Below are 13,238 nucleotides of genomic sequence, written 5' to 3'. Positions count from 1 at the left end.
TAATAGATGTGATGTCGCTGGAGCCCTAATATTCCTGTACAGGGGTCTCTGTAGAGATAATCTTACCCCAGCATTATGGATTGGGTGAAGGGAAAAGGGATTGGGGGCATTTTATTGTAATTTGCCTGTAATAAAAACTGTAATAAAATATAACTGATTAATAAAAAGTGTTTTGTTTTCCCCCCATGTTGTCTGTAGGAGGTAAAGAGCCGAGGCTGAAGATGCTTTATCTACAAAAGGCCCCACTATCAGTATTCGGTCAGTATCTTTTCTCAGGAGTGGGAGCCAAAACCAGGAGTTGGTGATAAATGCAGAATTGGTGACTTGTTTCCATTATACCTTTTCTCTGATTGCTCCTCACATGGTTTTGGCTCCCACTCCTGAGAAAAAATACTGACCAAATACTGATAGTGGGGCCGTGGCCAAAGAGGGAGGATTGGAAACTCCGAATGTCCTTGTCTATTTGGGGATTGGGAGTTAGGAAAAGGGGCAGGAGAACATTTTGGGTTTTGTTTTGGGGGCAAGAGATGCAATATTTGTCCATATAGTGTAAATATATGAATACAGTTCGGTCCAGAAATATTTGGACAGTGAATCTTCGTGGTGATTTCAGCTCTGCAGGCCGCTAATCTGGATTTAAAATGAAACTGAGATGTAATTGAAGTGGAGACTTTCAGGTTTAATTAAAAGGATTAAACAAAAATCTCCTGTGAAACGTTTAGAAATTACAACCATTTTTCTACGAAGCCTCCTCATTCCAGGGGTGCAAAAGTAATTGGAGAAATTAACTTTACCATAAATAAAATGCTCATTAATACTTTGTAGAGAATCCTTTGCAGCAATGACGGCCTGAAGTCTGGAAGCCATGGACGTCACCGAACGCCGGGTTTCCTCCTTTGTGAGGCTTTGCCGCCTTTACTGCAGTGACTTCAGTTGTTGCTTGTTTGTGGGTCTTTCTCCCTTATGTTTTGTCTTCAGCCTGTGAAATGCAGCTCGATGGGGTCGAGATCTGGTGACTGACGTGACCATTGCGCCATTACAGAATATTTCACTTCTTTACAGTAAAAAACTCCAGGGTTGCTTTCGCACTATGTTTTGGGTCATTGTCCATCTGTATTGTGAAGAACTGATCATGTGACTGCCTTCCATGTGATCTTCTCTGCCCAGCCACATGACCGTGACTATAATGATGTGATCGTACATCACTTCCCATTCTGCCACCACATTATTCATTATCATGTGTTTTTTTTTATGTGCCGAATCCGTCAGCACCTCCAGTATTGGCGCGTCAGCGGTGAGATGACTGCTTCCTCTCACGTGTTGGTCGCATCACATGAAAACAGCACCATCAATCATGCGCACAGGCACCTTGTTTTTAGAGGGCGGGCCATGTGAAGATAGCGTCTGAAGTCACTACCGCTTCTTGGATGATGTTCCATTCATTTTGTATGTGTAGGAATCCACATGCGTTACAACTTTTTTGATTGGGTCCTACATGTAAATAGCCTGGTTGTTCAGTCCACCATCTCCCCATGACGAAGCCAGGTGCAAAACGCGCGTCGGGTGTGTTTTTCCCTTTTGACTAGTGAGGTTACTTTATGCCACTGTGCATTTCTTACACTTTAATATTAATATAATATAATGATGGTCTGTTTCAATTCCATGAGAGCTCTTTTCCGCATTATGGTTTCACAGCAACAGTTTCCAAATACAAATGCCACACCTGGAATCAGCTCCAGACCTTTTACCTGCTTAATTGATGATGGATTAATGAGGGAAGAGCCCATGCAGTCAATGAAAGAGCTTTTGAGATAATTGTCCAATTACTTTAGTCCCATGAAAAAGATACTGCTCCATATTAAAGAGCTGTAATTCCTAAACCCTTCAATTAGGATGTGAATACCCTCAAATTAAGGCTATAGCCCCACTATCAGTTTTTGGTCAGTATTTTTTCTCAAGAATGGGAGCCAAAACCAGGTCACATGACCGTGAATCGCCAATGGGTTGGCATGACAACCTGGGGTTTGCAGGAGACCCCTGCGGTTGTCATTGCCAGGATGCTATGAACGCCGCCTAGCGGTCGGCGCTCATAGCCAGTGAGCATTTCTGCTACACACAGGTGATCTGATGATCGCAGCTTCTACTCTCCCATAGAGACTATTGAAGGAAGTGAAAAGTAAAAAAAAAATGCTTTTAAAAATATTTAAAAAATATAAAAGTTTAAATCCCCCCCTTTCACCACATTCAAAATAGAATAACAAAAAAAATAAAATATACAGATATTTTGTGTCGCTGCATTTAGAATCATCCAATCTATCAATATATGGGCAGCTGACCAGTGCTCAACGGCCAGTGGCGGCTGCCCCATAGTTAGCCCGGCTCCCGAAGTAACAAAGAGGGGTGGAAAGGTAGGGTAGCATGGTGGCTCAGTGGTTAGCACTGCAGCCCTGCAGCTCTGGGGTCCTGGGTTCAAATCCCACCAAGGATAACATCTGCAAGGAGTTTGTATGTTCTCCCCGTGTTTGTGTGGGTTTCCTCCGGGTTCTCCAGTTTCCTCCCACACTCCAAAAACATACTATAAAATAAGTAGAGGGGAGAGAGCGCAGATTGTAAGTGCAGTATCAAGACTCAAATATATATTAAATAAGTGCTGGTTGCACTCACCTTTATGATGTCATAATAAACTTGTCAATAATTCCAAAATAACCATAAGAAAGAAAAATGAGCTGCACTCACCAGTCCTTAAAAGCAGAATCTTTATTCCCTGAGGATAAAAAGTCCGGCAAGCAGGGAGAGCGGGGAAGAAAAAAGCCGACAACAGCTGTTTCACGTGAAGACGCTTCTACAGGTCTGTGTTACAAACCTTTTAGTAGCCATTTGTGCATGATGGGAGGATGACTTATAGCGTTTTGATAAAAGACTATCTCGTGTAAATTTTTGTGCTTTCTCAAGTGCGGTATTTAGTTCATGTCTAGGATAACCACGAGCAAGAAAGTTGTTTTTCAACTCAGAAGCCTGATCAAGAAAGGTTTGGTCAGAAGTATTCAATTTACGCAGACGGAGAAATTGGCTGTATGGAACCCCAGATTTAGTCTGCACTGGATGAGCACTATTATAATGTAACAAAGTATTACCAGCTGAAGGTTTTTTAAATAATTATGTGTGAATGGTATTATTTTCAATTGAAATGGAAACATCCAGAAAATCAAGAAAAAGTCCTCCAAAATTTGCAGTAAAATTCATATTAGCTGTATTTGTGGTGTTCAAAAACTGAACAAAAGCCGTAAAATCTTCTGCGGTACCCGACCAAGCGATGAAAATATCATCAATATATCTTAAAAAAGATCTAATACACTTAACAAACGGATTTTTGCAGGAAATAATAAATTGCGTTTCACAAAAAGATAAAAAAAATATTAGCATAGACACACGCTGCGGGTATTCTGGCGGTACCATTGGTTCTGGGACTGAAAACAGTTATTTGAGAGCACAAAATCAAGGCTTTCTAAAATGAGGAAAATTACTCACTTTTATTAGACTGCATCAGGAATTTTTTTACTGCCTCCAACCCTAGTGCTTTGGGGATGCGAGTGTATAAACTGGTAACATCTATAGAACATAGAGAAAAATCAGGTTGCCAGTTAACCTCCTTTAGACTGTTAGAGCAACCAGAAAACTATCAGTGTCCTTTATGAATGAAGGTATTTTTTGTAGAAACGGTTTTAAAAGCCAATCTATATATCTCGAGAGAGGCTCCAAAAGGGAGCCCACCCCGGAGACAATAGGGCGGCCTGGGGGGATTTTGGTACACTTATGGATTTTTGGTATAGTATACCAATAAGGCCTCAATGGGAATTCTGGCAGAAGCTTTTCAGCAGTAGATTTAGATAGAACGCCTTTCTCTACGTATTTTCTTAATAAAGATCTCAATAAATTTTTATTTTTAAATGTGGGGTCACTAGGTAAAGGTGTAGAAGTATTGGAATCTGCCAATTGCGACAATGACTCTGCCACATAAAAATCTTTATTAAGTAATACTATTTTACCACCTTTATCTGCTTTACGTACAACATCCTTCCAAGATTTAATTTCATTCAAAGCCGATTTCTCATTTTGTGACAAATTAGAAAGCGGGAGTACATAAATCAATGATTCAACCTCCCGGATAACACGATCCTGAAAGGTGTCAATAATATTACCAGTAGTGTTGAGCATTCCGATACTGAAATATCGGGTATCGGCCGATATTCGCGGTATCGGAATTCCGATACTTAATTCCGATACTTTTACAATATCGAATACCGGAATCGGAAGTTCCCATAATGCCTGGGCTCTGCCGTTTCTCTGAAGGATGACAAGCTGGATGGCAGCGCTCAGCTGCGATCCAGCCTGTCATCAGAATGCCATCCCAGCGTGGGAGAATTCTCCTGATTGTTTAAAAGCCGGCGCGCGGTAAAAAGCCGCCGGCTTTTAAACAATCACACAGCCCCATACTGCTTCCCCGCAGCCTCCCACCCCGATCCTCCGCTCCCCTCGCCACCTCCCATCCCGATCGTAAGTTAGGACCGGGCGGGGAGTGCAGCACAAAGGAGCGGGGAGCGAAGGACCCGGACGGGGAAGCCGGCAGTGAAAAGACTTCACCGCCGGCTTTCCCGTTCTGTGCTGCGCTTTCCCGCTAGTTATTTCAAATGAACAGCTGCGGTATCAGGTGATGCCGATCAGCTGTTCATTTGAAGTTGCCGCGGTGCCCTCAGAGGGTTCATGTGAGTTCATGCTTGACTGCATTGCATGAACTCACATGAACTTTCCCACGGCCGCACAGGTCAGCCTCACCTCCCAGACCATCAGCCCGTCATGATTGGTGTGTGTGGGTGTCTGTGCGATGTCTGCGGGTGTGTGCGGTGTCTGTGTGATGTGTGCGGGTGTGCGCGGTGTCTGTGCGATGTCTGCGGGTGTGTGCAGTGTCTGTGCGATGTCTGCGGGTGAGCGCGGTGTCTGTGCGATGTCTGCGGGATGTGTGCGGGTGTGTGCGGTGTCTGCGAGTGTGTGCGGTGTCTGTGCGATGTCTGCGGGATGTGTGCGGGTGTGTGCGGTGTCTGCGAGTGTGTGCGGTGTCTGTGCGATGTCTGCGGGTGTGTGCGGGTGTGCGCGTGCAGGCAGACATAGGTCGATGTGACACTACTACTCCCATCGGCCTATGTCTGTCCCCCGTCCACTCCTGCCAGCAGGATCAGCTCGATGGGAGCAGTAGTTCCCATCAGCCTGATCCTGCTATATAAATTGCCCTACTGTGTCCCCAATAAATGTTAAATACATGTCATTGGTGGCCAGTGGTTACCTACAATAAATTAGTTCATACATTACCTGTCCCCGCCGATCGCCACCTAAAATAAAGTAAAAAATAAAAAACTACACCTATACTCACCTAGACACCTAATTCCCTGAAGCCATCGATCTCCTGTAATAAAATATAAAATAATAAACCACAACCTTATCCTTACCCCTCCGTAGTAGTCCACGAGTGTCCCACGAAGATCTCCAGTTCAGAGCAGCCACATAGAATGTGACCGCTCTGAACCGCTGCCGCCGCTAGAATGACAGGGCCGTAAAGCAGCCCCGTCATTGCATAAGCGGGTTCGCCGGAGTTCAGGCAGCGCTGCTCCGGTCAGCTCCTTTACGGCCCTGCTGTATCGTGAGAAATTCCCACGGTACAGCAGTGCCGTAAAGGAGGTCTCCGGAGCTGCGCTGCCTGAATGCACTCCGGTGACCTCAGTCAGTGGCTCCCGCTGCCGGGAGCGGACGTATTCCCGGCAGTGTGAGCTTACAGCAGCCATGCACAGCTGTCACCATCTCCAGATGTGACAGCTGTGCATGGGAGATCAGCGCAGGAACGTGGACAGGTAAGTATTTTTTTTTAGTAAACTAAGAATTAAATAAAATGGTCTGTTTTATTTCAAATAAATTATTTTTTTCTGGGTGTAGTGTGTGTTTTTTCTTTTTAACACTTTGTAGGTTAGTAATGGGGGAGTCTTATAGACGCCCATCATTACTAACCTGGGCTTCATGGCAGCTGGCGCTGACATGAAACCCAGCCCTATTACCCCCTGCCACCGCACCAGGGCAGCGTGGAAGAGCGAGGCTAAGTGCCAGAATTGGCGCATCCTATGGATGCGCCATTTCTGGGGCGGCTGACGGCTGGTGTTTCTAGCCTGGGAGGGGGCCAATATTACCCCCTTCCCAGGCTTCAAACATCTTCCCCAGCCGTCTGCTTAACCTCCGCTAGAGACTAAAATTATGGGGGATCCCACGCCAATTTTTTTTTTAAATAAATCCTTTATTTTAACACTAAATGACATTTGAGGAGTTAATAAAGATGCAGTCCCTAAATTATTATTTATTTTTTAATTAATTTTTCCCAAAAATTTTGACGTGGGCTTTGCTATATTTTTGTATGCCAGCCAGGTACAGCATCCAGCTTCTATGAACGCGCCATTTTCCGGGGTGGCTGCGGACTGCAATTTGCAGCGGGGGGGGGGCCCAGAAAGCTTGGGTCTCCCTGCGCTGCGGATTCCAGCCCCCAGCTGCCTAGTTGTACCTAGCTGGACACAAAAATAGGGCGAAGCTCCACGTATTTTTTTTTTAAATTATTTCATGAAATTCATGAAATAATAAAGAAAAAAAGGGCTTCCCTATATTGTTGTGTCCGGCCAGGTACAAATAGGCAGCTGGTGGTTGGGGGCAGCCCGTTCCTGCCTGCTGTACCTGGCTGGACACAAATATAGTGCAAAGCCCCACTTCAATTTTTTTTTAATTATTTCAGGAAATTCATGAAATAATTAAAAAAAAATTGATGTGGGGCTGCGTCCTATATTTGTGTCCAGCCAGGTACAGCAGGCAGGAACGGGCTGCCCCCAACCACCAGCTGCCTATTTGTACCTGGCCGGACACAACAATATAGGGAAGCCCTTTTTTTAAAAAATTATTTCATAAAATAATTAAAAAAAAATTGACGTGGCGCTTCGCACTATATTTGGGTCCAGCCAGGTACAGCAGGCAGGAACGGGCTGCCCCCAACCACGAGCTGCCTATTTGTACCTGGCCGGACACAACAATATAGGGAAGCCCTTTTTTTCTTAATTATTTCATGAATTTCATGAAATAATTAAAAAAAAAAATACGTGGGGCTTCGCCCTATTTTTGTGTCCAGCCAGGTACAGCAGGCAGGAACGGGCTGCCCCCAACCACCAGCTGCCTATTTGTACCTGGCCGGACACAACAATATAGGGAAGCCCTTTTTTTCTTAATTATTTCATGAATTTCATGAAATAATTAAAAAAAAAAATACGTGGGGCTTCGCCCTATTTTTGTGTCCAGCCAGGTACAACTAGGCAGCTGGGGGCTGGAATCTGCAACGCAGGGAGGCCCAAGCTTTCTGGGCCCCACCCGCTGCAAATTGCAGTCCGCAGCCGCCCCGGAAAATGGCGCGTTCATAGAAGCGCCATCTTCTGGCTCTGTACCCAACTCATCCAGGGCCCTGGTGCGGTGGCTCACTGGGTAATAAAGGGGTTAAGGCCAGCTTGGCATTATCAGCTGGCCCTAAGCCCGAAATTCATGGGGTCATGCCAATATTAGACATGACCACCATGAATTTCTAGTAAAGTATTTAAAAAAAACACAACACCCAGAAAAAAGTCCTTTAATTGAAATAAAGACACAATTCTTTATTGTTCTAAATTAAACTATACTTACCATCACGCCCATTCCAGCTGAAGCCAACGATCTCCTGCAATAAAATAAAAATAATAAACCAACCTCATCCTTACCTTCCCATGGATCCCACGACAGCTTCAGCTCTGCTACATCGAGATGACAGGCTGGACCGCAGCAAAACGCTGCCATCCAGCCTGTCATCCCGCAGACACTGAGAAGCGCAGGCATGCTTGCGCTCCTCAGTGTCTCTCTGTGACGGCATAAAGATGAGCCGAGTTCATGTCCAATGAACTCAGCTCACCTCATGCACGTCACTGACAGCGTGGGAAAATTCTCCTGCACTCAGCGCTTCAGCGTGAGAATTCTCCCACGCTGTCAGTGACGTACATGAAGTGAGCTGAGTTCATTGGACATGAGCTCACCTCATGCACGTCACTGACAGCGTGGGGAAATTCTCACGCTGAAGCGCTGAGTGCAGGAGAATTTTCCCACGCTGTCAGTGACGTGCATGAGGTGAGGTCATGTCCAATGAACTCGGCTCACCTCATGCACGTCACTGACAGCGTGGGAAAATTCTCCTGCACTCAGCGCTTCAGCATGAGAATTCTCCCACACTGTCAGTGACGTGCATGAGGTGAGCCGAGTTCATTGTCGGCTCATCTGGATGCCGTCACAGAGAGACACTGAGGAGCGCAAGCAAGCCTGCGCTTCTCAGTGTCCGCGGGATGACAGGCTGGATGGCAGCGTTCTGCTGCGGTCCAGCCTGTCATCTCGATGTAGCAGAGCTGGAGCCGTCGTGGGAACCATGGAAAGGTAAGGATGAGGTTGCTTTATTATTTTTCTTTTATTGCAGGAGATCGTTAGCTTCAGCTGGAATGGGCGTGACGGTAAGTATGGTTTAGTTTAGAACAATAAAGAATTGTGTGTTTATTTCAATTAAAGGACTTTATTCTGGGTGTTTTTTTTTTAACTTTCACTATGGGGTTAGTATTGGGGGTGTCTTATAGACGCCTCTCCATTACTAACCTGGGCTTGATGTCAGCTGGCATTATAAGCTGACATCAACCCCAGCCCTATTACCCCACTGCCACCGCTACAGGGCAGTGGGAAGAGCGAGGCTAAGTGCCAGAATTGGCGCATCCTATGGATGCGCCATTTCTGGGGCGACTGACGGCTGGTGTTTCTAGCCTGGGAGGGGGCCAATATTCATGGCTCCCTTCCTGGGCTATTAATATCAGCCCCCAGCTGTCTGCCTAGCCTTTGCTAGCTATTAAAATAGGGGGGACCCCACGTCATTTTTTTTGGGGGGTCCCCCATTTTAATAGCTAGTAAAGGCTAGGTATTCAGCTGGGGGCTGATATTAGTAGCCTGGGAAGCTCCGTGGGTATTACCCCCTTCCCAGGCTTCAAACATCTGCCCCAGCTTTCTGCTTAACCTCCGCTAGAGACTAAAATTAAGGGGAACCCCACGCCAATTTTTTTTAAAATAAATCCTTTATTTTAACACTAAATGACAAGTACAGTAATCAACACTGTCACTGTACTTCATATATATGTGACTGACATGTTTCTATCTATCTAATCTATGTGTGATTCTCTATTCCTTCAATTCTAAATTGTCGGGTACAGATGCTGAATTGCCGGCCGGCTTTCTTAAAGAGACGGTGCAAGAAAACACTATTATTTTTTTATATAAATCCTTTACACTAAATGACAAGTACAGTAACCAACACTGTCACTGTACTTCATATATATGTGACTGACATGTTTCTATCTATCTAATCTATGTGTGAAGCTCTATTCTTTCTCTTGTAAATTGTCGGGTACCGGTGTATGCGCTGATGAATTGCCGGCTTTTCGCATACATTCTACATTATTCTTAGTTGTTTTACTTCATGTAGAATTAACCTACAAGGAAAGAAAGGGTTTATTTTCATTCCGATATTAGTGTCCCATTGACTTGCACTGGTTTCCGGTATCGGAATCGGCAATATCCGATACTTTTTGAGTATCGGTCCGATCCAATCCGATACGATATTTCCTGATATCGGAAGGTATCGCTCAACACTAATTACCAGGACTAGTGGGAGGTAGAAAAGAAGACGAGATGCCGCCAGTGAAGGCTACATTCTCATTACCGGCAGGTAAATCAGACAACACATCAAAATCAGCATCAAAATCAGCAGGTGGAATAGTATTCAAATTAGCCAAAACATTAGCCGATTATATAGTAGATTACAGGGTTTTTTTAACGGAAGTTACAATAAAATGTCCCCAATCCCTTTTTTTCTTTCTCCTAATCCATAATTCTGGGGTAAGATTATCTCTACAGAGACCCCTGTACAGGAATATTAGGGCTCCAGCGACATCACATCTATTATACAGAGAATAGCGCTATCTCCATAGCTCTGTATATAAGGACATAGAGATCAGACAAGGTCCTCATATTCAGGCAGCTTCTATTCTACTCCAACCCTCTTTATAAGAACAAGATCAGAGTCTCATTATACCAAGTAGAGAAGCTCCAGGAACAAAGATCCCGTGTGGCCCTAACACGCTGGGGGCCCGGAGTATCCAGCCACGGGGCCCGGATTCTCTCATTTGTGGCCCCAGCGTTTCTTGTAGAATAAATCCCTTTCTCATCCAGTCCTGTAGTAATGACTTTGTTATCAGGTTTTGTAGGAGGGTTCGTCTGACTCCATCTTATGTTATCAATATCTGTGCGAGAAACAAGAGACGTCCGAGCGCAGTTTTACCGAGTGTCCAGTGTCAGTTTTCTACAGTCTGATAAAGAGCAGCGGTGTCTCGACCGAACCTGGGGGGTATAGAGATGTATACAGCATACACACGGCTCTATACACACACGGCTCCATACACCTCATATACATATGGCTCCACTCCGTACACACAGAGCTCCGCTCCGTACATGCATGGCTCCATAGACACAGGGCTATGTACATACAGGGCTCCATAAACACACACGGCTCCGCTAAGTACACCTGGTACACACGCGGCTCCGCTCCGTACACCTGGTACACACGCGGCTCTGCTCCGTACACCTCGTACACACGCGGCTCTGCTCCGTACACCTCGTACACACGCGGCTCTGCTCCGTACACCTCGTACACACGCGGCTCTGCTCCGTACACCTCGTACACACGCGGCTCCGCTCCGTACACCTCGTACACACGCGGCTCCGCTCCGTACACCTCGTACACACACGGCTCCGCTCCGTGCACCTCGTACACACGCGGCTCCGCTCTGTACACCTCGTACACACACGGCTCCGCTCCGTACACCTCGAACACACACGGCTCCGCTCCGTACACCTCGAACACACACGGCTCCGCTCCGTACACCTTGTACACACACGGCTCCGCTCCGTACACACACGGCTCAGTACATGCACGGCTCCGTAGACACAGGGCTCCATAAACACACGCGGCTTCGCTCCGTACACCTCGTACACACGCGGCTCCGCTCCGTCCGCCTCGTACGCGCGCGGCTCCGCTCCAAACGCCTCGTACGCGCGCAGCTCCGCTCCGTACGCCTCGTACACACACGGCTCCGCTCCATACACCTCGTACACACGCGGCTCCGCTCCATACACCTTGTACACACGCGGCTCCGCTCCGTACACCTCGTACACACGCGGCTCCGCTCCGTACACCTCGTACACACGCGGCTCTGCTCCGTACGCCTCGTACACACGCGGCTCTGCTACATCCACACTGTAAACCCCTCCTGACCCCACACATAAACTTCAGCTCATCCAGCACCATGACAACCAGCACAGCAGAGTCCTGCATCCACTGAGGCCCCTGATCATGTGACCCCTGACTCCTCCCCTCCTGTGACCTCATCACAGCTCCTGTGCGCACAGAGCAGCCATATATGTGGTGGCGGCTCTGCAGGTGGAGGTATGTGGAGACCCCCATTACTGGGCGCAGGGGGCATTAACCCCTTCAGCACGGAGGCTCTTTTGGGGTCTTGTGTTGCCCCTTTATAAGAATCATAAGGTTTTTGTTCTGTTTCCTGTAATAGATACATACGACCCAACTATGGAGACAGGAAGGGAGGAAACGTATTGTTCTCATAGTACAGGACCCCTTTACTGCCCCCATTATGCCGGATGTATGATGCCCCCACACAGTGTAATGTCCCCATTATGCCCCTTATGCAGGATGTATGATGCCCCCACACAGTGTAATGCCCCTTATGCAGGATGTATGATGCCCCCACACAGTGTAATGCCCCCATTATGCCCCTTATGCTGTATGTATGATGCCCCCACACAGTGTAATGCCCCCATTATGCCCCTTATGCAGGATGTATGATGCCCCCACACAGTGTAATGCCCCCATTATGCCCCTTATGCAGGATGTATGATGCCCCCCACACAGTGTAATGCCCCCATTATGCCCCTTATGCAGGATGTATGATGCCCCCCACACAGTGTAATGCCCCCATTATGCCCCTTATGCAGGATATATGATGCCCCCACACAGTGTAATGCCCCCATTATGACCCTTATGCAGGATGTATGATGCCCCCACACAGTGTAATGCCCCCATTATGCCCCTTATGCAGGATGTATGATGCCCCCACACAGTGTAATGCCCCCATTATGCCCCTTATGCAGGATGTATGATGCCCCCCACACAGTGTAATGCCCCCATTATGCCCCTTATGCAGGATGTATGATGCCCCCCACACAGTGTAATGCCCCCATTATGCCCCTTATACAGTATGTATGATGCCCCCACACAGTGTAATGCCCTCATTATACCCCTTATGCAGGATGTATGATGCCCCCATTATGCCCCTTATGCAGGATGTATGATGCCCCCACACAGTGTAATGCCCCCATTATGCCCCTTATGCAGGATGTATGATGCCCCCCACAGTGTAATGCCTCTTATGTAGGATGTGTAATACCCCCATTATGCCCCTTATGCAGGATGTATGATGCCCCCCACAGTGTAATGCCCCCATTATGCCCCTTATGCAGGATGTATGATGCCCCCACACAGTGTAATGCCCCCATTATGCCCCTTATGCAGTATGTATGATGCCCCCCACAGTGCAATGCCCCTTATGAAGTATGTATGATGCCCCCACACAGTGTAATGCCTCCATTATGCCCCTTATGCAGTATGTATGATGCCCCCCACACAGTATAATGTTCCCACAGTACCGCTTGAGGTTGGAATAATCCCTCTGGAGTTGGTTCTCCCTTTGGCTGCTCCCCTACATGTAGACCCTCGAGCATGTATACATGCATGTAGGGAAGCAGTCTTCACTAGATATTGAGGCTTTGTACAGTAATATACCGCATGAGGATGGTATCAGAGGAGTAAGACGTTTCTTGAAATCGAGATCAATAGAGTGTAGCAGACATAATGACTTCATGGAGGATCTACTAAAATTCACTCTTACTCATAACTTCTTCCTTTTTGACAGGAAGTACTTCCACCAGCTCAGGGGTACTGCGATGGAGAGCCTCTGTGCCCCCTCATATGCTAACCT

The 13,238-nt window shown here is 46.8% G+C and overlaps 1 protein-coding gene across 1 annotated transcript in view; it reads left to right on the top strand.

The window, feature by feature from the left end:
* Window positions 1–11,570: 11,570 nt before the first annotated feature.
* Window positions 11,571–13,238, top strand: part of LOC141182658 (uncharacterized) — a 44,285-nt gene continuing 42,617 nt past the window's right edge. The window contains exon 1 of the mRNA XM_073660819.1: window positions 11,571–11,629. The gene's annotated coding sequence lies outside the window, so the exon portion shown is untranslated. The remainder of the gene's footprint in view (window positions 11,630–13,238) is intronic.

Source organism: Phyllobates terribilis, unplaced genomic scaffold (genome assembly GCF_046119375.1).
Source record: "Phyllobates terribilis strain yellow unplaced genomic scaffold, ASM4611937v1 Scaffold_35__1_contigs__length_13245226, whole genome shotgun sequence".
NCBI lineage: Eukaryota > Metazoa > Chordata > Amphibia > Anura > Dendrobatidae > Phyllobates > Phyllobates terribilis.
The sequence above is the reverse complement of the archived record's forward strand: the minus strand, read 5'-3'. Positions and strand labels throughout refer to the sequence as shown.